The sequence below is a fragment of the Carcharodon carcharias genome, chromosome 26 (genome assembly GCF_017639515.1).
Source record: "Carcharodon carcharias isolate sCarCar2 chromosome 26, sCarCar2.pri, whole genome shotgun sequence".
Classification (NCBI taxonomy): Eukaryota; Metazoa; Chordata; class Chondrichthyes; order Lamniformes; family Lamnidae; genus Carcharodon; species Carcharodon carcharias.
In genome coordinates this window covers 45,440,089-45,468,037 of record NC_054492.1, presented here as the reverse complement: position 1 = coordinate 45,468,037, position 27,949 = coordinate 45,440,089, and the positions used below count along the sequence as shown (strand labels likewise).

The 27,949-nt window shown below is 41.2% G+C and overlaps 1 protein-coding gene across 1 annotated transcript in view; it reads right to left on the bottom strand.

Moving 5' to 3' along the window:
• Positions 1 to 27,949, bottom strand: part of tnfaip8l3 (tumor necrosis factor, alpha-induced protein 8-like 3) — a 62,038-nt gene that overhangs the window by 3,086 nt on the left and 31,003 nt on the right. The window lies entirely within an intron of this gene.

Below are 27,949 nucleotides of genomic sequence, written 5' to 3'. Positions count from 1 at the left end.
TGGCAGTCACAATGCTTTCAGTTAGTGCCAATTACCAATGCCAGACTCCTTTGAAAAGGAAGACAGATTGGAAAGATGGTTTCATGGAAACCAAGGCTACGCATCCAATGTTATAAAGAATTGTAAACAACCCACAAACTAGGCCTAATTGATCAAAGGCCAACCATTTGAACTCGACCAGAGTGCCAATTGAAAATCAAATCTTTCATTGTTGCAGACGCCTGAATCCTGGAGCAGTGGTATACCTCCCTGCCCAGAAACAGGTTATACTTTGTAAGCATCCCTAAGTTCTAATGTCTTCCTCCACATCTGTTCCCAGGTTCCCCAGGGACTGTATGTAGCTTTGACTTTGACCACCCTTCCAGGCACAAGTGCTGTACGATGTTGGGAAAGGTGCCCTGCAATGTCAGATAGAGCAAGCATCCACACCAAGCTCTGGCAGCAGGATTTCCACTTTACCATCCATCAATAGAGGGACTTGGGTTGCTCCACCATTTTACCCCGAGGCACACTTTTCTGTTGTCAGCCACTTCTTGTTGCTATCCAGACCTGTTTGCCACATTCGACAATTTCCCTGATGTTTGTTTTTAACTAGCTCCTTAAGGAGTACTGGAATTTCCTCTCCTTGCTTTTCAACCCATGAGAAAGTCCCCACTGGTCAGCAGATTTCAGCTGGGAACTCTTAGTGAGTTTCTAAATATGCCAATAAAGGAAGTTCTGGCCATCAGGAGTATAGCTGGACACTCATTCCACTGTGCACTGTTCTCCCTGCTGAAAAGTCAACCTTGAGAAAGATCTACCGTCTAGGCTGACATTGAAAGTGGCCACTAGGGTCAGATGCTGAAGCACTACAAGCTGCTCCCCCACTCCACTAACAATCATTGCCATCCGGAGAGGAGAGTGGTTTGGAAGAAAGGAGGAAATTCTGATTTGCCAATTGGGTCATTGGAGGAGCAGCAGGTGCCTCAGAGTTCTTGGAGAAAATGGAGATTAGTAATGACATGTTATAAAGATTGGAGAATTGAAATATTCATAAGACACCAGGAACGGCTTGGAATGCATCCAGTAGTCCTCGAGGGAATGAGAATAGAAGTAAAGGAAGCTGTAACTGAATTTTTTTGCAGGGTTTAATGAAGACAGGAGCAGTACAATAAAAAAAAACACTAGCAACTCGAAGTTTTTTTTAAACAAGGCCTGAAGCGTTAATATAAAGGAACCAATTAAAGCACAAATGCCAAAGACAATACTCATGAACCAATGTTTGTTTTTGAAAGGCAGTTTATAGCTAATTAATATAAATAAACCCAGGGTTATTTGCTTGGGACCAACTGAGACAGTCTAATGATGTTATTTTAAACTGTTTGATCCATCCTTGTAATTCAAGATTGAATGAAAAAGCAATACGTTTATTAAGGTTTAAAACAGCAATATATGCAGCAGTTTAGAGTTTAGCAAGCTTCACCTACTTCAGCTTTGGTTGGATTGTCTGCCTTAGACTGATTTTTGAATTTCTATATTGCTTGATATTAATTGCTAAGGAAGTTTGTATAAAGTTATGAAAATTGTTGTAAAATAATAACATTGATTGGGGTGAGGGGATTTTGTCAGGCTGGTAACATGATGCTGGGCGCAGTATTATTAAACAAAAAGGCCAAAGACCAGCAGCACACCCAAGTTACCTCCCACCCTATAAAATTAACTTGCAGGGAGCCTGCAGTAGCAGGTCAGATCATCTGGATGCAGACAAGGCCAGCATCTAGTGCACCATACGTGACCTATGTAAATACATGCACTGTAGCGTTATACGATTTCACTGCTCCAGGCAAGTCAGTTCAGTCTGGGGAAGCACATGATATGAACTCAACACGGAAGAATATATTTTGATAGTAAATAACAGTGATTAATTAGTATCAATAATATCTATATGCAAATATAAAGGCATATGAGGATTTAAAATATAACAAAATACCAGAAAAAGATTATAGCATTGAAATATTGTGGATGATGGAAACTTGAAATAAAACAGAAACTGATGGTCTGCTGGCATCTGTGGAGAGAAAAGCAGAGTTAACATTTCGAGTCCATCTGACTCTTCTTCGTAACTCTTCCGTTCTCTCTCCAGTTCCGAAGCAGGGTCATATTAGACTCGAAACATTAACCCTGTTTCTCTCTCCACTGATGCCACCAGACCTGCTGAGTTTTGCCAGCACTTTCTGTTTTTATTTCAGATTATGGCATCAATGATCAATATTTATGAGTAAGACTCATTCTGATAAAATAATGGCAGGTTGTTTGCAAATGTACAGTACGAATGCAGTTGAGGGAGGCCATTGACCCCCCTAATCCATCCAAAAAAGAAAAGCCTGGAGTTCCACATGATGCTATGCAACCAGATCCAGAACCGAAGTTTCAGCCTCCAATGTCTCATCCCTGGATGCCCTTTCCCTGAGACATTCCACTCTCTACTTCCCTCCTTCATTACCCCAACACTATTCACTGTTTAGTTTCTGTCAGTTTATTATCCATTTCCAGGTTTTACCTTGAATTCCCACTACTTTGAAATTATTCAACATCTTTAGTGAGGAACTTTGGCAAAGGTTTACTGAAGTCCAAATATAGAACAACACCACAATTTATATCAATCCACTTGATACAAGAAAGATTTTATTATAAACTCTTGGGATGTGAGCATTGCCCATCCCTGATTACTCTTGAGAAGTTAGTAATTAGCTGCCGCCTTGATCTGCTGCAGTCCGTGTGGTATATGTACACCCACAGTGCTGTAAAGGGAGGGAGTTCTAGGTTTTTGACCCAGTGACAGTGAAGAATCAGTGATACAGTTCCAAGTCAGGATGGTGTGTGGCTTGGAGGGGAACTTGCAGTTGGTGGCATTCCCATGTATCTGCTGCCCTTGTTCCATGTGGATAGAAGTCACAGATTTGGAAGGTGTTGTCGAAGGAGCTATGGTGAGTTGCATTTTGTAGATAGTGCACACTGTGTGCCAGTAGTAAGGGAAGTGAATGTTTAAGGTAGTGGATGGGGTGTTGATCAAGCAGGTGTTTTTTTTCTTGGATGGTATCATCCAAAATTGATGGCCAGGAAAAGACCATTCCATTCATCAAGCTTGCTTTGCACCATGAAGGCTGAAGAATCAAAACTAAACATTACATCTCTCCATCTACCTCCTCACCCACCTCCCCAGCTATGTAATCTCTTGGGAGAAGCAACATTTTTGCATTCCTCTGGGGCCCTATTGTTCCTCTGAGAAAAATTTCAAATCACTTTTCATAGAATTACATTGGCTGTGGTTATGTGGGTAAGTCACAGTAAATTGTGCACAGTAATGGGCCCTACAAATAGCAATAAGATGAACTTCCAGTACTGCACTCAAGCGTTGCTTTAGATTATGTGCTCAAGTCCTGGAAATGTCAACTTGTCACAATACCAAGAGTTTGTCAGAATCTAGCCCTTAACCTTGCACAAACAACATTGTACAACTTGACTGCTGATGGTATTTGGCTGGACAAGAATTCCCCACTGTGCCCATCCTGTTAATTTTTAGCCATAATATTTTATTAAATGCTGTCACTTTGGGTAATTTCAGGCAGATTTATTTGTTCTGAGAATTCAAACAATGTTAATTGACTGACTTTTACACCAGCATCAGGCCTGCAAATAGTTCCACTTGCACTTGATGGGGCCCTCTATTAAGCAGTTTGAGAATGTATGATACTGACTACAAGGGCAGATGAGGGAAAGGTCAAAATGAGGATCGAGGAGAGTTCTAAATAAGAAATGAATAAGTTATGGGCCTAATGGAGAAAGAACAGCAACATGAACTAACTGCTGGAAAGAGCTGGCAGCAAATCAAAGGTGTGGAAGAGGCACCGAGATCTTTAAATGCAAATAACAGGTATAGGAGAGCCCGAACCAACTACCTCCCCCTTTCCTAATATTTAAAGATTCTAGTAATGGCATGAAGCTGGAGGGGAGCAATAACTAACAGATAACTAATAAATAACTAAATGACTTATAGCTTTTATCACTATTATCTAAATATAATGGAATTAACCTTTCAGTAGAACAATTCATTTTCTGTTTTCAAGCTATGTCAAGTTTGCTTGATCTACTTTCTACCAGATACGTATAGTAGATACAAATATCAACCTATTCTAGGTTTCATGAAGTTGTCAACCCAAAATGAGTACAGTTGGTCAGGGAGGTGGTGGCATAGTGGTATTGTCACTGGACTAGTATTCCAGGATAATGCTCTGGGGATCTGGGTTTGGTTCCCACCACGGCCGATGACGAAATTTGAATTCAATGAAAACCTGGAATTAAAAGTCTGCTGCTGACTTGAAGCCATTCTCTATTGCTGTAAAAACCACCCGGTTCACCTTTAGGCCAGAGACCCACATGACCCACAGCAATGTGGTTGACTTTAAAAATGCCCTCTGAACAAGGCCAATTAGGGATGGGCAATAAATGCCAGCAATGCCCACATCCCATGAATGAATAAAAAACAAGTTACTGTCAAGAAGTATGCATTTATTTTGTAGCATGTAGCTAACCCAAAGCCAAATCTCTCAGTTTGGGAAAGGGGCTCAGTACATTATGAAATCAAGTTATAGCACAGTTAACCCTGATGGCTTTGATGCACCTTGTAGGTGATGAACATCTCTTCTGTTTGCTATGGCGAAATCATACAAACATATAAGGAATCTGTTTATGGTTTCACTTTAAAGAGCAAATAGTGAAAAACTTCCCAAATTTTAAGAACCTTTTGAGGATTGAATTCTTTTTCTCTTCTATTTTCTCCCCTGCTGAACGTGCAGACTCATTCTGAGGATAAGCAGCAAGTTATTTAAATTGAGAGAGTCTGCAAAACTATGGGGTACAGAGGGATCTGGGTGCCCTGATACATAAATCACAAAATGTTAGTGCACAGGTACAGCAAGTGATCAGGAAAGCAAATGGAATGTTGTTGATTATTGCGAGGGGAATGGAATTTGAGAGGAAAAAGCTGGAATCAGATGTAACGGTGTAACAGTTGAATAAAGGCAACTACAGAGGCATGAGGGAGGAGCTGGCCAGAATTGACTGGGAGATGAGCCTAGCAGGAAAGACAGTGGAACAGCAATGGCAGGAGTTTCTGGGAGTAATTTGGGAGACACAGCAAAAATTCATCCCTAGGAAGAAGAAGCATACTAAAGGGAGGACGAGTCAACCATGGCTGACAAGGGAAGTCGGGGACAGCATAAAAGCTAAAGAGAAAGCATACAATGCAGCGAAGAGCAGTGGGAAACCAGGGGATTGGGAAGTCTACAAAGACCAACAGAGGACAACTAAAAAAGAAATAAGGAGGGAGAAGATTAAATATGAGGGTAAACTAGCCAGTAATATAAAAGAAGATTGCAAGAGTTTTTTTAGACATATAAAGGGTAAGAGAGAGGCAAAAGTGGACACTGGACCACTGGAAAATGACGCTGGAGAAGTAGTAGTGGGGAACAAAGAAATGGCGGAGGAACTGAAAAGGTATTTTGCGTCAGTCTTCACGGGCGAAGACACGAGTGACATCCCCGGAGTTCAAGAGAGTTGGGGGGGGGTGGTGGGCAGAGGTGAGTATGGTGGCCATTACCAAGGAGAAGGTGTTAGGAAAACTGAAAGGTCTGAAGGTGGATAAATCACCTGGACCAGATGGATTACATGCCAGAGTTCTGAAGGAGATAGCTGAAGAGATAGTGGAGGCGTGAGTGGTGATCTTTCAGGAATCACTGGAGTCAGGGAGGGTCCCAGAGGACTGGAAAATCACTAATGTAACCCCACTGTTTAAGAAGGGAGTGAGGCAAAAGACGGGAAATTACAGGCCGATTAGCCTGACCTCGGTCGTTGGTAAGATTTTAGGGTCCATTATTAAGGATAAGATTTCAGAATACTTGGAAGTGCATGGTAAAATAGGGCAAAGTCAGCATGGTTTCATCAAGGGGAGGTCATGCCTGACAAATCTGTTAGAATTCTTTGAGGAGGTAGTAAGTAGGTTAGACAAAGGAGAGCCAATGGACGTAATCTACTTGGACTTCCAGAAGGCCCTTGACAAGGTGCCGTACAGGAGGCTGCTCAGTAAGATAAGAGCCCATGGTGTTAGAGGCAAGGTACTAGCATGGATAGAAGATTGGCTGTCTGGCAGGAGGCAGAGAGTGGGGATAAGGGGGTCCTTCTCAGGATGGCGGCCAGTGACTAGTGGAGTTCTGCAGGGGTCAGTGTTGGGACCACAACTTTTCACTTAATACATTAATGATCCAGATGAAGGAACTGAGGACATCCTGGCTAAGTTTGCAGATGATACAAAGATAGGTGGAGGGACAGGTAGTATTGAGGCAGGGAGGCTGCAGAAGGATTTGGACATGTTAGGAGAATGGGCAAAGAAGTGGCAGATGGAATACAACATGGGGAAGTGTGAGATCATGCACTTTGGTAGGAAGAATAGAGGCATAGACTATTTTCTAAATGGGGAAAGAATTCAGAAATCTGGATTGCAAAGGGACTTGGGAGTCCTAGTCCAGGATTCTCTTAAGGTTAACTTGCAGGTTGAGTCAGTAGTTAGGAAGGCAAATGCAATGTTGGCATTTATTTCGAGAGGACTAGAATATAAAAGCAGGGATATGCTGCTGAGGCTTTATAAGGCTCTGGTCAGACCACATTTAGAATATTGTGAGCAATTTTGGGCCCCGTATCTCAGGAAGGATGTTCTGGCCCTGGAGAGGGTCCACGAGAACAATCCCAGGAATGAAAGGCTTAACATATGAGGAATGTTTGAGGACTCTGGATCTATACTCGATGGAGTTTAGAAGGATGAGGGGGGATCTGATTGAAACTTACAGAATACTGAAAGACCTGGATAGAGTGGACGTGGGGAAGATGTTTCCATTTGTAGGAGAGACCAGGACCTGAGGGCACAGCCTCAGAGTAAAGGGAAGACCTTTTAGAACAGAGATGAGGAGAAACTTCTTTAACCAGAGAGTGGTGAATCTATGGGATTCATTGCCACAGAAGGCTGTGGAGGCCAGGTCATTGAGTGTATTTAAGACCGAGATAGATAGGTTCTTGATTGGTAAGGGGTTCAAAGGTTACGGGGAGAAGACGGGAGAATGGGTTTGAGAAACTTATCAGCCATGATTGAATGGCAGAGCAGACTAGATGGGCCGATTGGCCTAATTTCTGCTCCTATGTCTTATGGTCTTATGGAATATAAAAGTGGGGATGTTTTGTTACAGGGTGAGACCACATCTGGAGTACTGTTGTACATTTTTGGTCTCCTTATTTAAGAAAGGATTTAAACGCATTTGAAGCAGTTCAGAGCAGGTTCACTCGACTGATTCCTGAGATTTTAGAGTTATCATACAAGGAAATTTTAGACTGGCTAGACCTGAATCCATTGGAATTTAGGAGAATAAGAGGTAATCTTACTGAAACATATAAGATCCTGAGGGGACTTGACAGGGTGGATGCTGAAAGGATGAAAGGGGAGACTAGAACCAGGGGACACGGTTTAAAAATAAAGGGTCTCCCATTTAAGATGGAGATAAGAAGAATTTTTTCTGAAAGTTGAGAGTTTTAGGAACTCTCTTCCGCAGAGAGTGGTGGAAGCAGGGCCATTGAATAACTTTAAGGCAGAGGTAAATAGAGCCTTGACTAACGAGAGTCAAATGTTATCAGGGATGGGCAGAATGTGCAGTTAAGGCCACATTCAAATCAGCTATGAACTTATTGAATGGTGGAGCAGGCTCAAGGGGCCAAATGTCCGATTCCTCCTAATTTGTATGTTTGTATGTATGCTCTTATATCAGCAGCCCTCTGATATCTCAACCAGATGATCATTCATTCCCTTCACTACCGACACACAGTGGTAGCAGTGTGTACCACCTACAAGATGCACTGCTGCAACTCACTGAGACTCCTTTGACAGCACCTTCCAAACCTGCAGCCACTACCATCTAGAATGACAAGGGCAGCAGATGCATGGGAGCACCACCACCTGGAAGTTCCCCTCCAAACCATCCTTGGAAATATGTCGCTGTTCCTCTACTGTCACTGGGTCAAAACCCTGGAACTCCCTCCCTAAGAGCACTGTGGGTGTACCTGCACCACACGGACTGCAGTGGTTCCAGAAAGTGGCTCAACACCCATCTTCTGAAGAGCAATTAGGGATGGACAACAAATACTGGCCTGGCCAGTGATGCCCACATTCCGTGAATGTAAAAAAAATCCTTCATATGTGAGTCTTGACTCTGAATGGTGACAGACCAATTGACTGTAAATGGTATCACTCTTGAGCCCCATCCTGTTGCTGCTGAAGTTGACACTTGCTCTGCTCACTGGACAAGGCGATGACCAAGTGCCAGAATACTGGCTGATTCTTCTTCTTTGCCCAGGGCACTGACATCAAACTGGCTTAACTAATTTAGCACTTAGTGGAAATTGAACTGGTCACATCCTTATTGTCTATGGCTTTAGTGGCACATGGAGTGGTGCATTTACCCTCTCGGCCATTGGGGGTCTTAGACCCTGCTGCTCTGTCTTAGACCCTGCTGCTCTGTCTTAGATCCTGCTGCTCTTAGACCCTGCTGCTCCGTCTTAGACCCTGCTGCTCTTAGACCCTGCTGCTCTTAGACCCTGCTGCTCTTAGACCCTGCTGCTCTGTTAAATTACCTGCACAAATAGATCAGTGAAATTTAATGCAGGATCTGATGAAATTTGCTACGTATTCCGTGTCATTTTATTATCGTGTTTGATTGATGTAATCGTTCTCATGGCATTAAATAAGCCTTCAACATCACCTTGTAACACAGGGCGGTTTTATACACACACCATTTAGATTAAAATAACATAGACCTGAAGTGCATGGAGTGGCATTGCTAGAGTTAGCTAAGTGGACAGTTAACATAAGTTATTAAACCTCTGAAGAATGTTGCATTTCTATATGGAATTAAAGTACATGCTGGCAGTAAAGAAACAGACAGGCACCGAGCAGCACTCTGGCCGGAATGTACTTGTTCAGGTGGAACAGGTCGGATTTTCATGGAGGAGGCAGGTTTGTCTCCTGGCCGTGAACCCCCCACCCCCTCCCCCAGAGGAGAACCGGAGACTGATTGGCGTTTTTGCCTAAGCGCAAGCCTAATTAGTGAGGGGAATGGGTCTGCCAGCCAACTAGTGGCTGGGGGCTGGGATGTGGGGCATGATTAGAAATGTGACACCAGGGAAGTGGGTCATGTTTTGCCTGATTTGGCAGCCGTTGCTGTGTGCGTGTAAGAATGATTTTTTTTTTAAAGTGAAAGAATCTGCATTTTCGTAATGACCAGGGCAGACAGAAAACTGGACCCGGGGATAGGGGAGGGAAATGTTAGTCATATTAAAGTTTAAATGCTGTACAATAGATTTTCATCAAAATTTCCACTTTGAAGAAGTTTTACCTGGTATTATAAAGTTGCCAACCCTGTTCCTGACAGGCTGGAGAGATTCAGCTTTACATAGCTCCCAATGGCTGCCTGCACTGTGTGAAAATACCTTGTAAAGTGATCTCTTAATGAGCTCCTTTATTACATAAATGCAGCCAAATTAATGATGCGGATGGCTTCACTTTCCCTCTACCCTTCTTGGCTCTTGTGAAAGCAGGGGTCAGGCACAGCCATTGCAGACCAACATGCAGGCACTTGCCGCCATTTTCTTTGGTTGCACACCTCTCTGTTCACCCAATTTAGTGCACAAAAGTCTGGTCCAGACTGTTAGTTTTTATTCCTTGGAACTTTGTTTGAGGGCTGGAGAGCTACTGCTTGCAATACCAGGTGGAGCACTGTACAATAGCAGAGGCAAGTGCGGGAGCTGAGACATGGGCCCCACTCCTGCTGCAAGTGCACTTCCTGTCCCAAAATTAAGGAATGCTTTAGGACAGTGATGTCTTTGAGTCTACGAAGCTTCAGGATCAAGATAGAATCTTACAGTACAGAAGGAGGCCATTCAGTCCATTCTTTAAGTGCTATCCAATTAGTCCTATTACATCTCTGTTCTTTCCCCATAACCCTACAGTGTTTTTCTTCTCAAGTATTTATCCAATTCCTTTTTGAAAGTTACTATTGAAACTGTTTCCACTGCCCTTGTGCATCCCAGGTTATAATAACTTGCTGCTCAAAGAAATTTATCCTGATCTCCCCTCTGGCTCTTTTGCCAATTATCTTAAATCTGTTGCTCTGGTTACCGACTCTCCTGCAGTGAAAACAGTTGTTTCTTCATTCTGTTAAGATCCCTCATAATTTTGAACGCCTCTATTTTATCTCTCCTTAAACTTCCTTCCTTAAAGGAGAACAATCCCAACTTGCCTACTCTCTCTATCAGTCACCCATTTCTGAAACATCCTGGACAGGCTCCTCTGCACAGGCTTCAAGGCCTTGACATCCTTAAAGTGCGGTTCCAGAATTGGGCACAATGAAAACCAGTGGTTTATAAAGGTTTTGTATAACTTCTGTACTTAAACATGTAGTTAATTTGCCCATATCTCAAACTCTTAATATGGACAGATCCTGTATTCTGATTTAAGACCTATCTCCCCAACAGGGCAGCTACATTAAAAGCAATCCAGCCTCATCAGTAAGTACAACCCGTAAGCACAAATACAACAGAGTTGCTTAGGCTGCCAGGGCTCAGGGCACACAGGCCTTTGGTGTGGGCAGCAGTTGTAGATCCTGATGCCCGAGCCTGCCTCTTAGTGGCTGCACAGGGAAGTGCAGCTCTTACGGGAGGCCTGTGGAGCGGGGAAACAATAGCTTGCATTGGTGAGGCTAGACACAGGAACCATGTTCCAGCAGCATATCTGGAGCTGTCTGCTGCACTTTTATGACGCAGATCAAACTGAAAACTAGACTCACGACAGCTGGATAGGAAAGACCACAGCTGTTATTACTCAAAGATTAGAAACAATTTACCTTTGGCTAAAGCAGTGCCAGAGAAATCAGATTTATTTTTTGATGTATCGGGGCACTTCTGGAGCTTTCACTAACCAGACAGATCATAGGCCCTGTCACATCATTATGGGCCACAATAGCCAGCAAGCCTATGATTTAATCTATAAATGGCCTACAGCAGGCTGTCATTTCACTGCTCAATATATAGACTTAAAATAAAAAGCAGAATTATGCCTCTTACACAAATAGAAAAACCCACTAAGATTACTAAAGTAGGTCACGTTTATTTCATGGCTAGAACTATGCTAGAACAGTTTCTGTTTATTATTATAATACCAGAAGAAATAATTTTATCACAATTATTGGAAATGAAATTTAGCTCGGTTAACATAACTCTTGTACCGTTAATCCAAAAGGCTGTGAGCTCAAGCCGCAGTTGAGGACTTGAGCGTGGATTTAAGGTGGCCGTAGTGAAGTACTGAAGGCGAGTGCTGTATTTTTAATTCTTTGCTTGAAAGGTTAAATTTGAGACCTGGTTCTAGTGGATTTTAAAAATCCTACGGTACTATGAAGAAGGGAAGTGTATCCTGGGTCAATTCTCCCCAAAACACCGAATAGCTGATCATTCAGCTCACCGTTGTTTGTGGGATCTTGCCATGGATCAAATGGCTGTTTACGTACATTATAGTCACTTCACTTCAAATTAGATCACTGCATAATTTGAGGTGTGATGAGGATGTTACCAGGGGTTATGGGGTTTTGGGTAGGTTGGATTTTGTGACGGGATCTGGATTCGCCAGGTCCTAACCCCTTTAAACCTGAAGTCATAAATTCCAGTGTGGGTCAGGGTCCTGGTGCCCTCCAGCTCCATCATCATCCTGTCATCAAAAAGGCTGGACTAATGGAATGACAGCACCATCTAAAACCCCACCAGTTTTCTTTTCATAGCAGCCAAGGTGCATTATGCCTACATGATGTGGGTTAACCCGCAGTCCAATGTTGGTCAAGCCTCATGGCAGTTTCCTAATGCCTGGATGTTCTTCTGTTAATACAGGTGACCAGAACTATACATTGTCCTCCTAGTGGGGGTGGACAAGAGTTCTGGCACTGAATCATGCTACAGGACCAATTTAGTGAGGCTGTGGAGTGGAGCCTCATCAGGCAGGAACATGAGTCAGCAAGAGGTTATAACACAAGAGCCATAATTGTGAAACACGCGCTCTGGCCTAGGAAGACTCTACTCCTAGACCACAGCATTGCTGAATTTTTCTTAAGCTGCTTGCTATATTGTTTTTATCTAGGCTCATAAACACTCTTGTGTTTATTTTAAATGGATTAAGGTCTGTGTAAAAACAATACAATCATAAAAAATAGGAGTGGGAGTAGGCCATTCAGCCCTTTGAGCCTGCTCCACCAGTCAATAAGATCATGGCTGACCTGAAGTGGCCTTAACTCCACTTTCCCCCATAACCCATGACTCCTTTGTCAATCAAAAAACTGCCTAATTCAACCTTGAACATATTCAATGACCCAGCCTTCACTGGGGGACGGAATTCCAAAAACTAATGAACATCTGGAAGAAGAAATTCTTCCTCGTCTCCCTCTTAAATGGGAGACTCCTTATTTTGAAACTGTGTCCCCTAATTCTAGATTCCCCCGAGGGGAAACATTCTCTCCACATCTAAACACCTAAAACAACTCGTGCAGTAATATTGTAGTTGTGTGTTAAGTGTTGTCATGAAAAGCAGACTACAGCCACAAATCACTGACAAACATACTGAAGTTTTTAAGGAAGACCTGTGCTTTATAAAAGAAATGCAAGCTAAGACACTGAGCAAACAATGGCTGCTAATGTAAAGTGGCCACTTTCTGCAAAATTTCTGTATGGATTATACTGGCAGACCTGTCCTGAGAGAACATGGAATGCTGCATCTGAAAAGGTGTCATGGCCTCCTTCAAGCAGAGACACTTGAAAGGGAGAAAGACAAGATGCAAAAGACTGAACTTTATTCTCCTGTGGTTGCAGAGGCTATAGACTGATTACCACGTCCCAGCAATCATGTAAAATCTATCTTCTGTTAATCTATTTCTAAGAATGTGTAAAATGGTTGGAGATGAAAGAGAATGGACTGAGGGTGCAAGACTTTTTTTTCTCTTGTAGGAATACACAGGGAAAAATAGGTTAAAAAGCTAGCTGCAGTGCAGTGTGTGCTTGTGTGCTGTGTGTGTCACAGCACATGAAGACCAACTAGTCACCCATGCAGTTGCAGGTGAAGTCTCTCTCTCTCTCTGTTGCTGGAGGCAAGTCGCAACAGAAGCCACAATCAAAAAGGAATTAGGCCAGCCTCTTCAGCCAACCTGCAGAACCAAGTGTCTCCAAACCAACTGCAAAACTGCCAAAGACAGCTCTATGGGAATCACCCAAGTTAACGGCTGCAACGTATTGATATCTACGTCTCACAGACAAGCCAAAGACTGATTTGTATATTTTTAAAAAAATTATTTGGACTCTTCTCATTTCCAACCTGTGTGTATGTGTGTTGCTTTTTTAACTATTTTTCTTGGGTTTTAATAACAAATAAACTTACTCTTCCTTTGACTCAAGAAGGCCTGGTTAAATTGGCTCCTTCTAAAAAATAAATACATTTGGACTGGGGAGGAAGGGATGCTTTTTAAATTAACCTCGTTGCAACCAACTGAGGAAGTTGAATACAAGAAGGGGAGCCAGCTCATTCCTGCTCACCTGGGAGCGTAAGGAAATTGGAGTCCCGCTCGGAAGTTAACAAATTGGGGGAACTAGCCTGGAGACCGGACATAACAGTGTTTATAAATGATCTTGACTAATTATAAGGTTTAATCTACAGTCTTGTGTATAAGAAGGAGTGTGTGCTATTTTGTATGTTAACTTTGTTCAAGATTATGAGCCTGGCTTGACAACAAGCAGGACTCTGTAGATTTTCTTGACTCTGAAACGCTAACAATTAGGGCAAGCGGTTAATGTGAGTAATGTGCAAACTAGAGTTATCATAGCAATCTTTTCTCTGGCTCCTGTGTGTTTTCATTAAAACCTTGTACAAGGCTTATGATTTTGTGAGAAATGTAATCAGAGAAAACCTTCATGGTATGTACAGGAATGACATTAACACTTAAGTGGCCATGGGACATCTTCCTCCCATGCTTTTCTGTAATAAATTATTCTCTCTCATCCCTTCCCTATAGGTAGAAATGAAACACAAACATGGAGGGATCAAGGAATGAACCACAAAGGCTGATAATCTGAGATAAAAACAGCAAATACTGGAAATGCACTGGAGAACAGTGAGCATCAAATAGCCTAAGACTTAACAGAGTTAACGTTTCGAGTCTGCATGACCCTTCTTCAGATTGCATACGGGCTTGAAACATTAACCCTGTTTCTCTCTCCACAGATGCTGCCAGACCTGCTGAGTTTTTCCAGCATTTTCTGTTTTTGTTTCAGATTTCCAGCATCTGCAGTAGTTTGCTTTTAGCCTAACACTTAAGGTGGGCTGTCAGAAATAGCTCAATCAGGCAGCTTATGGGACTGGCCAAAATGAAAGGTGGGGTGGTGTGTGTGTGTGTGTGTGTGTGTGTGTGTGTGTGTGTGTGTGTGTGTGTGTGTGTGTGTGTGTGTGTGTGTGTGTGTATGTGTGTGTGTGTGTGTGTGTGTGTGTGTGTGTGAGAGAGATGGGACAGGGGCAGGGGGGTGTGGTGGTGGGATGGCAGAAACTTCAGTTATGAAACTTGGTGATGACTTGCTACAGCAGGAGATTTACGAATAATATATTGACTACCTCATGAAATTAATCTATTGTTGAAAAATGTAATAAATCTTATTGCATGGAAGGTTTACCATGTATGTGGTTTCTGGAGCAGTATGAACAGCTTTACTCCGGCAGGCAAAGAGTAAGGCACATCAAAGTCACCATTTTGCTCCATATACCACAAAAAGTATCAGAATTCAGAAAAATAACCCTTTCTCTCTACCTTGGTCTTTTTACAATATCTGCCCTTGGGATAGCTGAGTCCCCCTCCCCTTTTGCCTCTCATCCGCCTCCAAGGTTCTCTCTGTCTCAAGAACTGGTATTTTGATCCCCAAGGCATCATTTCAGACTTTGAATTATTTTGCACCACGAGACTCCCTGAAAGTCACCATTTATTTTCCAATTACTGTCAAACATTCTCACTTCCTGAATTAATTGACAGCAATTTGCTTCTCCATGCAGTGGGGATCAGCTTCTTCCTTGGTGCCTGTGAACAAATTAGTGGGCATCAAAGCTATTTTTTAATTTGCTTTCTTATCGCAAACATTTTCCACTAAATTTAAGGAATCAATTTTAATCACTTCACCATTGGCGGGTGTGTGTTCAGCTGCCAAGACCCTTGGCTCTGGAATTCCCTCCATAAATCTCTCCATCTCTCTCTCGTCCTTTAAGATGTTCCCCAAAAGAAGACCTTTTTGACCAAACTTTGGGTTACCTCTTATCTCCTTACATGGCTTGGTGTCAAATTCTGCTCGATCACTCTCCTAAGACACATTCTGGGACTTTTAAAATACATTAAAGGCGCTGTATTAATGCAAGTCATTAGTTTTAAATTCGTCATCATATAAGTAGAAAGGCACACAGCTCTTAGACTTGATTGCTGGTGAAGTGTAGCACTGCGAGGAATGCTTTGGGGCATTTATTTTGTTCAAAGCCCTATGTAAATCTAAGTTGTTATTATGTAAGGTGCTGAGCTTATCAGAAGGTTCCAATTTTAATTTCCAGGTTGTGCTAAGTGGGTCATTCTAAAAAAGTTATGATTAACCTCAGTGTCTTTTGCCCTGGACACAAGTGCAACCATTGGCGAATGAAGAGAGTTACGTTCCTCCTCTGGCCCAGTTATTTTGTAAGGACATTTCACTCTTCAAATCCTGTAATTGCCTATGAGATCATGTCACCCACCCACTAATCTCTGGCACCCAATCCTTTATACATTGTTATGTCTTTAGGTTATTATGTTTCTACATTGTTATGACTTGAAATCTCAGCCAAGGCTTTCCTTCCTGACCCTTGTCTGCTGACCGCTGCTGTGAAGCAGACATGTGTAAACAGGATTAAACTTTCCGACAACATAACTGAGATGAGAGATCTGTCATATGAGGAGACATTGAGTAGTTGAGCATAGATTCGCTGAAATTTAAAGGTGAGAGATGAACTCATTGAAACATATAAAATTCTAAGAGGGTTTGACAGATAGATGCTGAAGGGGCTGTTCTGCCTGGCTGGAGCATATAGAATGATGGGTCAATGTCTGAGAATATGAGTGCGGCCATTTTGGATTAAGATGGGGAGAAATTTCAGAAAACTCAGAGGCTTGTGAATCTTTGGAATTTTCTACCTCCTGAGGGGTATGGATGCTCAGTTGATGAATATATTCAATAATGAGGCAGATTTTTGGGAAGTAAGAAAATCAAGGGATATGAGGGGTGTCAAAATTAAAGGTAATTTTGCCACCTTCTACACAAATTCATTCTTTCCCTGCATGGGTCTCAAAACTGTGGAATGTTTTACCTTTTTCAGTTTTACTTGCCCTTTTGCTGCCATCACACTTTCATATCCAAACTTGGTACTACCTAACCACTACTTTGCAATACTTTGCCTTTTCATCTACTGTGTTCAAGCTACCAAAGACACTGTGTGTAGGCTCTCCCTTCCACCAACCCCAACCCCAACCCCCCCAATAATTCTAAAATATACTGCAGCCATAAGCCCGCACTTTACTCTTCCACGGTGTAGTCGATTTTACAGTGTCACAAGCTGCTTGGAGCCCAGGAAACACATTCAGCCCATCTTAAGTTATGTGTACGAGATAAACCACAAGAATTTAAATGGTTCTTGCCACAAGCCATTGTAAAGAATGCAACGTGTGCCTGGGAGAATAGAGAACAAGCAGTGAGTATGGTGTAAAATTGATCGTATTATATTTGCCAGTTAATGTGCCACTGGATGGTAGCAATGGCATATATAATGTGAGCCAGTTAATGGGAACATTCATTTGAAGGAACATAATTACTCACCTACCTTCTTCAACTTCCCCGCACTGACTTTATAGCAGATAAGAGAAAAGAAAGAAACATTTAATTGTTTTGAGATGCTACAAATAAACGGTTTATCCATTGGAATCGATTATGCCTTTAGAATTAAATAAAATATCAATTTTGACTTTAAAAAAGTCAAAGACATTTCCAGTTCAGAAGTTGAGGTTGTCAAGCAATCCATTCTTAGTGAAGTTTGCTTTACATACAGGAGGGTACTTTATAGTTGGGGAGCAAAATTCATTCATTGAGCATTCAAATAGCTTAATTGTCATTTTGTGACTTCTCCATAACATTATTTAGTCATCTACCTGTATCTTTACACAGTATAGTTCAATGGAGTAAAAAATGGATGACATAGATTTTTTTTGAGAGATCAAAACATTTGGACCTCTTATTTAGAATGTTAGTTTGCAATTTGTATAATAACCTCCAAAAATACACAGCAGGAAACCATGGTCACTGTATAAAGGAGTCAATTGATTTACAATAACTGGTAATTATGCTGGTGACCAGCTTTATATAACATATTAAGACTGCAGTTGGTACTTGATGGATTGTTTAAGCTTGTACAAGGATACTGATCGTAAAATGTAGTTTTTCTTTGAACTACTTAAAATTTTTTTTGGTTTTTTTATTCGGTCTATTTCTTAACTTGAGCTTCCCTATTGGAGTCACTACCCAGCCTTTTTCAGCCTTAAGGGTGGAGCATGTAGGCTGGGCTGTTAGTATTTCTGTTCCTATATCAGCAGCAATCATTCAATAGTTAACAGAAATTGGCAGATGAAAACGTAACGTGAAAATATTGATTGTTCTGACTGAAATGACCTTTGCCTTACATTATAAGGAAAGCCAGGAAAAACTTGGGGTTTTCTGTCTTGAAATGACTGAAAGGTGACTTCATAGAGACATTAATATGATAATAAATTGCATGAGAAAGATAAATCAGAACACGGCTTCAAATTAAAATGTAACAGGAAAACAACATAAGTGACATACTATCAAATGCTTTTTCACACAGAGTAATCAAAACATGGAATAGATTTTTGGTACGATAATGGAGGTGAAAATCCCTGGAATCATTAAACAATAGATGCCACGATCAAACTTGTAGCTTTTTTCTAGATAACCAACTCAGGATGGGCTGAGCCACCTTCATCTTGTGGTGGCTTATAATTGGTTTAAAATAAGATTTCTCCTTCATTTCTGGTGGTCTCCATTAATCATGGGCCCAATCTCACAGACCACAAGCTGATGGATTATAACATATAAAAGAGAAAAAAATTCCTGATATTATCTCTCCATAAAGAGAATAATAGCTTTTATTCTCCACAGTGTGTTTTTTTGTCTTCAATTTTATAAAATATTTAAAATTTCATAGTTAGACTGGAGAATTGGCCAGTTTCATTTCACTTCCAATGCTGGACATGTTACATGCACAAGCTTACATAGGATATACAACACAGAAACAGGGCATTGAGTCCAACTAGTCCATACCAGTGTTTATGCTCCACTCGAGCCTCCTCCCATCTTTTCTCATCTACATCTATCATCGTATCCATCTATTCTTCTCTCCCTCATATGCTTGTCTAATTTTGCCTTAAATGCATCTATACTATCCCCTTCAACCATTTCCTGTAGTAGCGAGTTCCACATTCTTAACACACTTTGGGTGACAAAGTTTCTTCTGAACTCCCTGTTGGATTTCTTGGTGACTATCTTATATTGATGGCCTCTGTTATGCTCTTCCCCATATCAGGAAACACACTCTATCTACTCTATCAAAACCTTTCATAATTTTAAAGATGTCTATTAGGACACCATTATGGGTCTGGTATTCTGCACCCCTAAGCTTGAATAAGCCCACCCCACCCTCCTCCCTACTCCCAATTGGATAAAACCAGCTCCAGACCCCATTCAGATATCATCCATCTCAAATCAACTAAGTCAGCGGTGATTGGGAATCAATCCCAGGTCACTTCTCTGTGTGTGTAGCTCAGTGTCCCTTCTCATAATGGCTAAACCAGAGTCATTACTGAACTTAAGAAAGAAATCACCCTTTGTGTATCCTCTGCATCCTTACGTTTAGGCAATGACCTGATTTCTTTTTGTCTCCAACTTTTATTTTGACATTAAACAGGGAGGAATTAATTTAATCAGACAGATGTGAATTAGTGGAACAAGGTTTAATTTACCAAACTGTAGAGGCAGCTTGTTTCAATCCACTTATGCCTACACACATGCGGAGGAAGTAAGTAATACACTGATCTGAAAGTAAATTGTTATAAAAATAGATGCTTGACACACTCACCATCGCATCTTGAGCTTAAAATCTTTCAGACAATTCGCGTATGTTTTTATCAGTATGTGATTTCTTTGACGTGGGTGAGTTGAAACTCTATTCTGCTTGACTGGAACAGCAATTCAAATAACCTACAGTCATTCAACATTTGTACAAGCATTTCCTCACAAGCAGAAAGAAAATTAAAAGCTGCACCATTAGCTTAAAGTTCATTTTTGATAATGTTGTGAATTGAGAGATTTGCCGTGTTCAGAAGTCTTTTTATTTAATGATTGGCCCTCCTGTGGCATTGCCAATAGATAGTGTGGGGTCTGTGGCCCCAGCTTAATGTTTTGACGACAATACCTAGGGCAGAATTTCACCCTTGTCGGGCGGGCTTAGTGGGGGCGGCTGGGGCTGGAAGGTGATTTCATGCTGAGTGGGTCAATTAAGGCCTGCCCAGTGTGAGACACAAGCGGTAGCGCTCAGCACTGCCTGTGCGGGGGTGGGGAGAGGGGGGGTGGGGGGGTGCAAGCGGGGCGAGTGCGAACTTCTTGCGTGTGTGCTTGATAATCTCCTTGAGGCACAGAGCTGCCTCAGGGAGATGAAGAGCTTACAAAAAAATAAAGATTAGAAAAATGTTATAAAACATGTCCCCTCATGTGACTCTGTCACATGAGCAGAGACATGTTATTAATTAAGTTTAAAAATTTTTATTTTATTTTTATTTGCTTTAGGAAACCTCATCCTGCCCATGGATGAGGTTTCCTAAAAAGTGCAAAGGTCGCTTGGCCTTTTTGCCTGCCCGCCGACTGCAAGGTTGGACGGACAGTGAAAAATTTCTTTTAATTATCTTTTTAATTGCCTTAATAGGCCTTTTAATTGTTGGTGGGTGCGCTGTTGACTCCGATGTGCGCCCGCTGATTGAAATATTGCGCGACTGTGTGTTGACGTTCTTCCGATGTTTTAAGCTGGAGCAGGTTGGGCACACACCTGGCTGTCGCGGTAGAAATTCTGCCCCTAGTTGCAGATTTTTAGCAGCTCGGACACACAATTCTCAGCAGCATTTCTGTTTACCTTTTGGTGATTTCTTTTTACTATTTTTCATACCCAGCACGAAGATAGCTTACTTGTCATGCAAAACGCAGGTCAGAAGCAGTGTAAGGCTGCCTCTACCATGAACCTACTCTAACCGCACCAGTGTGAAGTTTTTATTCCCATTCCCTACATATCTTTGTCACATTTCTGAGTGAAATTGTCATGTTGTGCTTGTTTAGGGGTAGTTTGTACTTTGGAGCCATGCTGTCTGGGAACTAGGTTGAAACTGGCCCCAACCTTAAAGCTGGTTGGGAAAGACAGAACATTAATTGGCAATGGGCATGATGATATAATTTAATTACTTTTTGAAGTCCAATCACTGCTTTATGTAGGTAAATGCTACCAAACTTGCACAGACCAAAGTTCCACCAATAGAAATGAAACAAATATGATCTATTAAATGTTAATGTGTTTTGCTCGAGGGGCTATTATTGGCCGGAATACTGGGAAAACTACGTTGCCATTCCACAATGGTGCCATGAATCTTATACACCCACTTAAACAGTCAGAAGAGGCCTCACTTTGGCTTTAAACCCAAAAGATGAGAGCATTCCAAAAGGCGATTAAAAAGAAAAAAAATTGCTTTAAAATATTATTTCAGATATATTTAAGGGTGGTAATGTGCTGCGGTTTGATTAATACAGCTGAAAATGGGTTTATCACAAAAAATAAGCATTTTAAGTCACAATGCCAAACCCTCACCTGTGAGTAACCCCATTTTTAGTAACTGAAAATTATACAGAACCATTTGCCAGTTACGTTGTGGTAAAATGGTTAGTTTCTTCGTGAATTAAAAAAAAATTAAAACCTTTTAAACCATGCCTAGTGGTGTCCCTATGCCCAAAAATATCAATTTAATTTTCACAGCCTCCTCAAACGATAACAATTAGCAGGAGCTCCCAATGGTGATTAAGTTAGCCTGGGGTTGTGGCCAGATTTGTGGGAAGGACAAACTTCTAGTGAGATGTTTCCTGAACTATCACACAAGTTACAGGAACTCGATATGTACTGAATACAATTTGCAGCAATCTTTTGTGAGGGTTATGCTGATTTTGAGTGAATTACACATAACTAGCACAACCTGAGGAGAAATTTGACACTCATTTCTTTTATTCTTTCACAGGATGTGGGGGTCACTGGCTAGGCCAGCATTTGTTGCCCATTCCTAATTGCCCTTGAGAAAGTGGTGATGAGCTGCCTGAATCACAAAAGATTAGTCTGCAGGTACAGCAGGTAATTAGGGAAGCTAATAGAATGTTATCATTTATTGTGAGAGGAATTGATTACAAAACCAGAGAAGTTATGCTTCAGTTGTACAGGGCATTGTTGAAACCACATCTGGAGTATTGTGTACAGTACTGGTCTCCTTATTTAAAGAAGGATGTAAATGAATCAGAAGCAGTTCAGACAAGGTTTACCAGACTAATACCAGGAATGGGCAAGTCGTCTTATGAGGAAAGGCTGGACAGGTTAGGCTTGTATCCACTGAAATTTAGACAAGTAAGAGGCAACTTAATTGAAATCTTTAAGATCCTGAGGGGCCTTGACAGGATGGATATGGAGAGGACGTTTCTTCTTGTAGGAGAATCTAGAACTAGGGGTCACTGTTTTAAAATAAGGGGTCACTCATTTAAGAAAGAGATGAGGAGAAATGTTTTCTCTCGGGGCTGTGAGCCTTTGGAACTCTCTTCCTCAAAAGGCGGTGGAAGCAGAGTCTTGAATACTTTTAAAGCAGAGTTGGATAGATTCTTGATGAACAAAGGGGTGAAAGGTAGGCAGGGATGGGGGATTGAGGTTACATTCCGATCAGCCATGATCTTATTGAATGGCGGAGCAGGCTTGAGGGGGTCAAGTGGCCTACTCCTTCTAATTTGTATGTTTGTATGGTTGTTCCTATGTTCTTGAACTGCTGCAATCCATGTAGTGTAGGTACACCCACAGCACTGTTAGGAAGGGAGTTACAGGATAGCTCCATTATGGTGCAGTTTGATAGCTAGAGTTTAACAGAGACAATGAAGACCCTACATGAGCAACCAGTTTAAAGGCCATTCCCCAATTATAAAATACCTACAATATCTCCTGAAGTATAGAAAGTTTACTGTAGGTAAATAATCCTAAAACTGCACTTTTCAATCCAATTTTTCTGTGGAGTGAAACAAAAAGCAGTGGGCAGCCACTGTGAAGAAAGGGTTCACCATCCATCATGGAAATGGTTGGGATACAATTATTATTGATCTAGGTAGCAATAATTCATGCTGCATACCTTGAACTTAGAAGTGAAAAGACAGGATCCAGGGAGAAAGCCTCAAGAAAATTAACATGTTTCTCCAGTCAAGAGCTCACTCAATCTGAATTAGAGACTTGAGTTGAAATAGCTGACTGTTGGGAATGAAAAGAATAATGAAAATGGGGCTGCTTGTCTTGCCCTAAAATAGCCACACAGTTGGTGTTGGCTGGGAAACCCTGGTGTTATCTCATTTCAACCATGTCAGCTGTTATTACATCCACTTCCCTGGTTCAAAAAAAAATTGTTCTTGATCATGCTTTGAAAATTAGAAAGAAATTGCATTGATATAGCATCTCACAGAGAAGCAAGTGGTCACCATTGTAATGTAAGGAAATGTGGCAGCCATTTTGCATCAATAGAACCCCCCCTCCCCCCCACCAAATAGCAATGCAATAAATGACCAGATAATCTGTTTTCCAATGATACTGACTGACAGATAAATATTGGACTGGCCTTTGGAAGAATTTCCCTGCTTTTCTTTGACTGGTGTGATGGGACTTTATGCTTACTTGAGAGGGGAAAGTGGCCTCAGTTTAATGTCTCACCCGAAAGATGGCACTTCCAACAGTGTAGCACTTCTACAGTACTGCTCTGAAGTGTCAGCCTATATTATGTTCTCAAGTCTGAGGTTTGGGTCTTAAACCCACTAGCTCCTGACTCAGGTCAGATCACTACCATTGAGCCATGGAGCCTATTGGAAAATAAGCTGATCAAAAACTATAAAGAGGCCTCCAAAAATATTTCTTAAGAAGAAGACTGAAAGGAATAGGCTGGGATTTAGTCCAAGATTATAGATGGATGCTACATGTCATCTCTGTAAAGTAGAAACACTAGATCCACTGGCACCTAAAGTCGTGCTGGAAATAACCAGCCGCAATGTTAAACCCAGGGTTTTTCAGTGGGTAACCCAACTGGGCTAAAGATCCTTTCTCACAACTAAACTGCATTTATTTTCAAATTTATGGTTCACTTTCCAAATAATTAACAATTATTGGAAAATAATTGAGGTAATGTTCCAGAAAAGTGCACTGATCTTTTCATTTTCAATGTTTAACGTGCCCCTCCTTTTCCTTAGTTAAACAATTTATGCTGTGCAAGGATGGCTTTCACACCAGTTATTAGATACCTGTTTTTAATAAAGAATATTTTCCTGGCTTTAATTATAACTTCTTAGAAAAACAAGCTGCCTTTTTGGCTGTGAGGACCTGCAAAAATGTTCAGCAGCATCTATGTAACTGCAATTGATGATTCTGATTAAGCTGTTTCAGGACTAACAGCAATATGTTGCCTAACCATAATTTGCCATGTTAAAAACGCAGCACAATAAACATGTCTATTTTATTTCTGATAACTTGTGGTAACCTTGAAGGAGAAATGACAGAGCTGGCATTATCGTTGGAACTAAGGAGTAAGCCCCTTGGGTCTGTTCCGCCATTCAATAAAATCATGGCTGATCTATGATCTCATATCCCTTAATACCCATCATTACCAAAAATCCATCAATTTAAGTTTAAAAGTTAACAACTGATCTAGCATCAGTTGGGCCTTCGTGGATGAGAGTTCCAAACCTCTACCCTTTTTGTGAGGAAATATTTCCTAATTTCAATCTGGAATGTCCTCGCTCTAATTTTTTGACAGTTCCCCCCTGGTCCTAGAGTCCACAGCCAGTTCAAATTGTTGCTCCCAATCGACCCTATCTGTTCCTCTTAATATCTTGAAAACATTATCATTCATCGAGACTCAGTTTGTACTTGCTTCAATCCTTGTGCAGTGCACCTCCTGCCACCTACCAACACTGAAGATGAAATTGTGCAAATATAATTTTAGACATCAAGGCAACTTAGAATAGCACCATTCAGGATACCATTTGGCTCATCCAGCCTGCGGCAGCTCTTGTGAAGGGCGATCCACATAGATCCATTCCCCACTCTTTCCTCATACCCGGCTATTTTATTCTTCTTCAAGTATTTATCCAATTCCCTTTGAAGCTACTATTGAAACTGTATCCACCACCTTATCCGGCAGTGCATTTCAAATCCTAACCACTCTGCGTAAAAACATTTTTCTGCAATTTACCCCTGGTTCTTTTGGAAGTCTTTGAATCTTTTAAGGATAAATACTTGAAGCAGAGGAAAATTGAGGGCTGTGAGGAGAAACCAGAGTCATGAGCTTAATGTTGTAGCCTGGAGCTATAGATAGTGATGATAGAGGCCCCAATTACTTTCCATTCACACAGCTGACCAGGAGTTTCTCCTATTCTTACCACCTGCATGCATTGGAAGGATTTACAAGTTGACACTCAGCTGTTAGGCCATGTTATGAACACCCCTTCCTTGACCATCAAAGGCTAGGGTGGGACTTGAATCTAGAGCTTCTGGCTCAGACGCAGGGATGTTACCCACTTCCCCAAAAGACCTCTTGGAAGGAGATTATCCACCTGTGATGAACAACCAATAGAAAGAGAAGACGTTTAGCTTCAAGCTTCAGTTGGTGATTCAAGTTGGTGTAAACCAGTGCTCTAGAGATAGAATAGTGACCGTCATGACTAAGCCTTTGAACTGTGTCCAACCCCAAATTTTGCTGATCCACTGGGATATTTATACATCCGTACAGCACTTGTTTTTAGAAATTCCACATCAACCGAACAACTACACATAATTAAAGCTTTTTGTAAATACGGCAGCCATTAATTTGTGTTCATCATTATAAAGGCTGTTCCCTTTTTAATTAAAAACCTTCTTGATGCTTTACTTAAGTTGATCCTTGTCCAGCAATGACAGTAAACTCAGTTCAATTAAAAGAGATACATTAAAGAAAGTAAACACTCAGTGCACTAACTTTTGCAAGGGTTTGTTGGTGAACACATATTTATTGCAACTTAAAATTGATGCACTGGAAATAAAGACCATAGGGCAGACTTTTCATGGTTTAATTGCAATGGGGAGAGCGAACATCAATCAGGATGAAGAGCCATTTCTCCAGTTGCCCATCTCCCCGGGATTATTGCTAAAAGTATAATGTAAAGCTGTCAATGCCAAATGATACTAGATAAAGTGAAACAACCTAGAAATAGTTTTCATTTTTGCTTTGTGTAGGTAGTAATATGTTTTAAAAATATCCTACAGGAGGCAGCTTTATAATTTCGATTGATTAAAGAAGACTGACACTTTCAGTAGCTCTTTGTAGTCACTCACTGGAGTCAGAGGCGTGCGAGTATTGTGTTCACAGCACCATGTGTCCTTTGTTACAACCAGTGAGGCCCACCCTCGTTCTTTCGTTTTGTCTGTGGAAACTATTCCGGTACTAAGCTTCCAATTTGCTACGACTGGGTCCCGGGCGAGGTCCCCCAATTTGTTAACTTCCCGAACTAGGCCCCAATTCTGATCCTCCCAGGTGAGGAGGAGTGAGCTGGCTCACCTTCTTTACTCAACCCCCTTGTTTGGTCAGAACAAGATTAATTTAAAAGGGATCCCTTTCCCCCGTGGATACCTTTTCCCAGTCTAAACATATTTATGTTTTAGAAGGAACAAATTAACCAGGCTTTCTTGAGTCATAGAAAGAGTAAGTTTATTATTTATTAAAAACCCAAGGAAATATAAAAATTAAGCAACACACATACACATAGATCAGAAGTGAGAAGTTGAGTTCAAATAAAAGTTGAGAAAGATAAACAAATCAGTCTTTGGCTTATCCGTGAGGCATAGATGGTGAAACATTGCAGCCGTTAAATTGGGTGACTCTGGTAGAATTGACTTTGGCAGTTGAGCAGTTGGGTTGGAGACACTTGGTTCTGCAGGTTGGCTGAAGAAGCTGTACTAATTCCTTTTTGATTGTGGCTTTTCTGACTTGCCTCCAGCAACAGAGAAAGTGAAAGTTCACCTGCAACTGCAGGTGTGACTACTTGATCTTCTTTTGCAGTCACTCTCACAGCCCACTGGCACACTAGCATTGCTCTGCAGCTAGCTTTTTAATCCATTTTCCCCTGTGAATTCCTGTATGGGGGAAAGAACCATATCTTGCCCCCAGAGTCTGTTTTCTTTGATCTCCAACCATTTTACACATTCTGAGATATGAATTAACAGCAGATGGATTTTAGATGCCTGCTGAGATGTGGTAATCAGCCTTTTGTCTCTGTAACCACAGGAGATTAAAGTTCAGTCCTTTACACCTTTTCTTTCTCCCTTTCAAGTGTCTCTGCTTGAAGAAGGCCATGACACATTTTCCGGTTTGACATTCCATATCTCTCAGGACAGGTCTGTCAGTATAAACCACAGAGGAATTTTCCAGAAAGTGGTCACTTTACATTATCAGCCATCTTTTGCTCAGTGTCCTTGCTTGTATTTCTTTAAGAAACACACCAGTCTTCCTTAAAAAATTCAATATGTTTGTAAGTAATTTGTGGCTGTAATTGGCTTTTAATGGCTTATTCCTTACCAATGTGAGCAGACAGTGTAACTGATCCTCTGAGGTAATTTTGACTTTGGACAACAGTGTACAACGGGCAACGTCGAATGTTATACGTAGCTAACTTGTACTACAGAGATGCCATTGGATCTTTTATGTCCACCCAAACAGACATTGAATCAAAAAGAACATTATCTCCAATAATGTGGCATGCTTCAGTAATGTAATGAGATCTCAGCATGGATTATGTGCTGAAGTTCTGGATTGAGGCTGAAATTTGCAACTTTCTGATTCTGAGGCAAGTGTACCACTGAACCAAACTGACACAAGGGAAAAAAACAATCAAATTATTGCTGGAAAAAAGACCTTGAATTGCAAAAATTAATCAGCACATGGAGCCAAGGGTGCATTTTACCCTATACCTAAGTTAACTTGTACTTTCATAATATTTATGTCATAAAATTTGCCACATTATCTCATGTATATTGTTTCTATATTTCAGATTAACATCTACACTGAAAATGCTAATGTTTTGTTTTGCTGGGCATGTCACTCTCCTGATACTATTTAAATTCCTTATGTTACCTACCAATTAATGTGGCAGAAAAGTCATAATGATGAGTAGTAATGATTTGTGATTCTATATTTATAAAGGGTTAATTAACTGACCCCGTGCCCCCAGCTAGAAGCCACCTTTGAAAAACATGAAGGATTGACACTATACTGTTGTATCAAAACTCTGACTGGCACTCTTTTTGAGTGACTGGCCCCTGGGAGGGTGGGATTGGTGAATTTACTCTTATCGTTTCTTCTCTATAGTCATGACG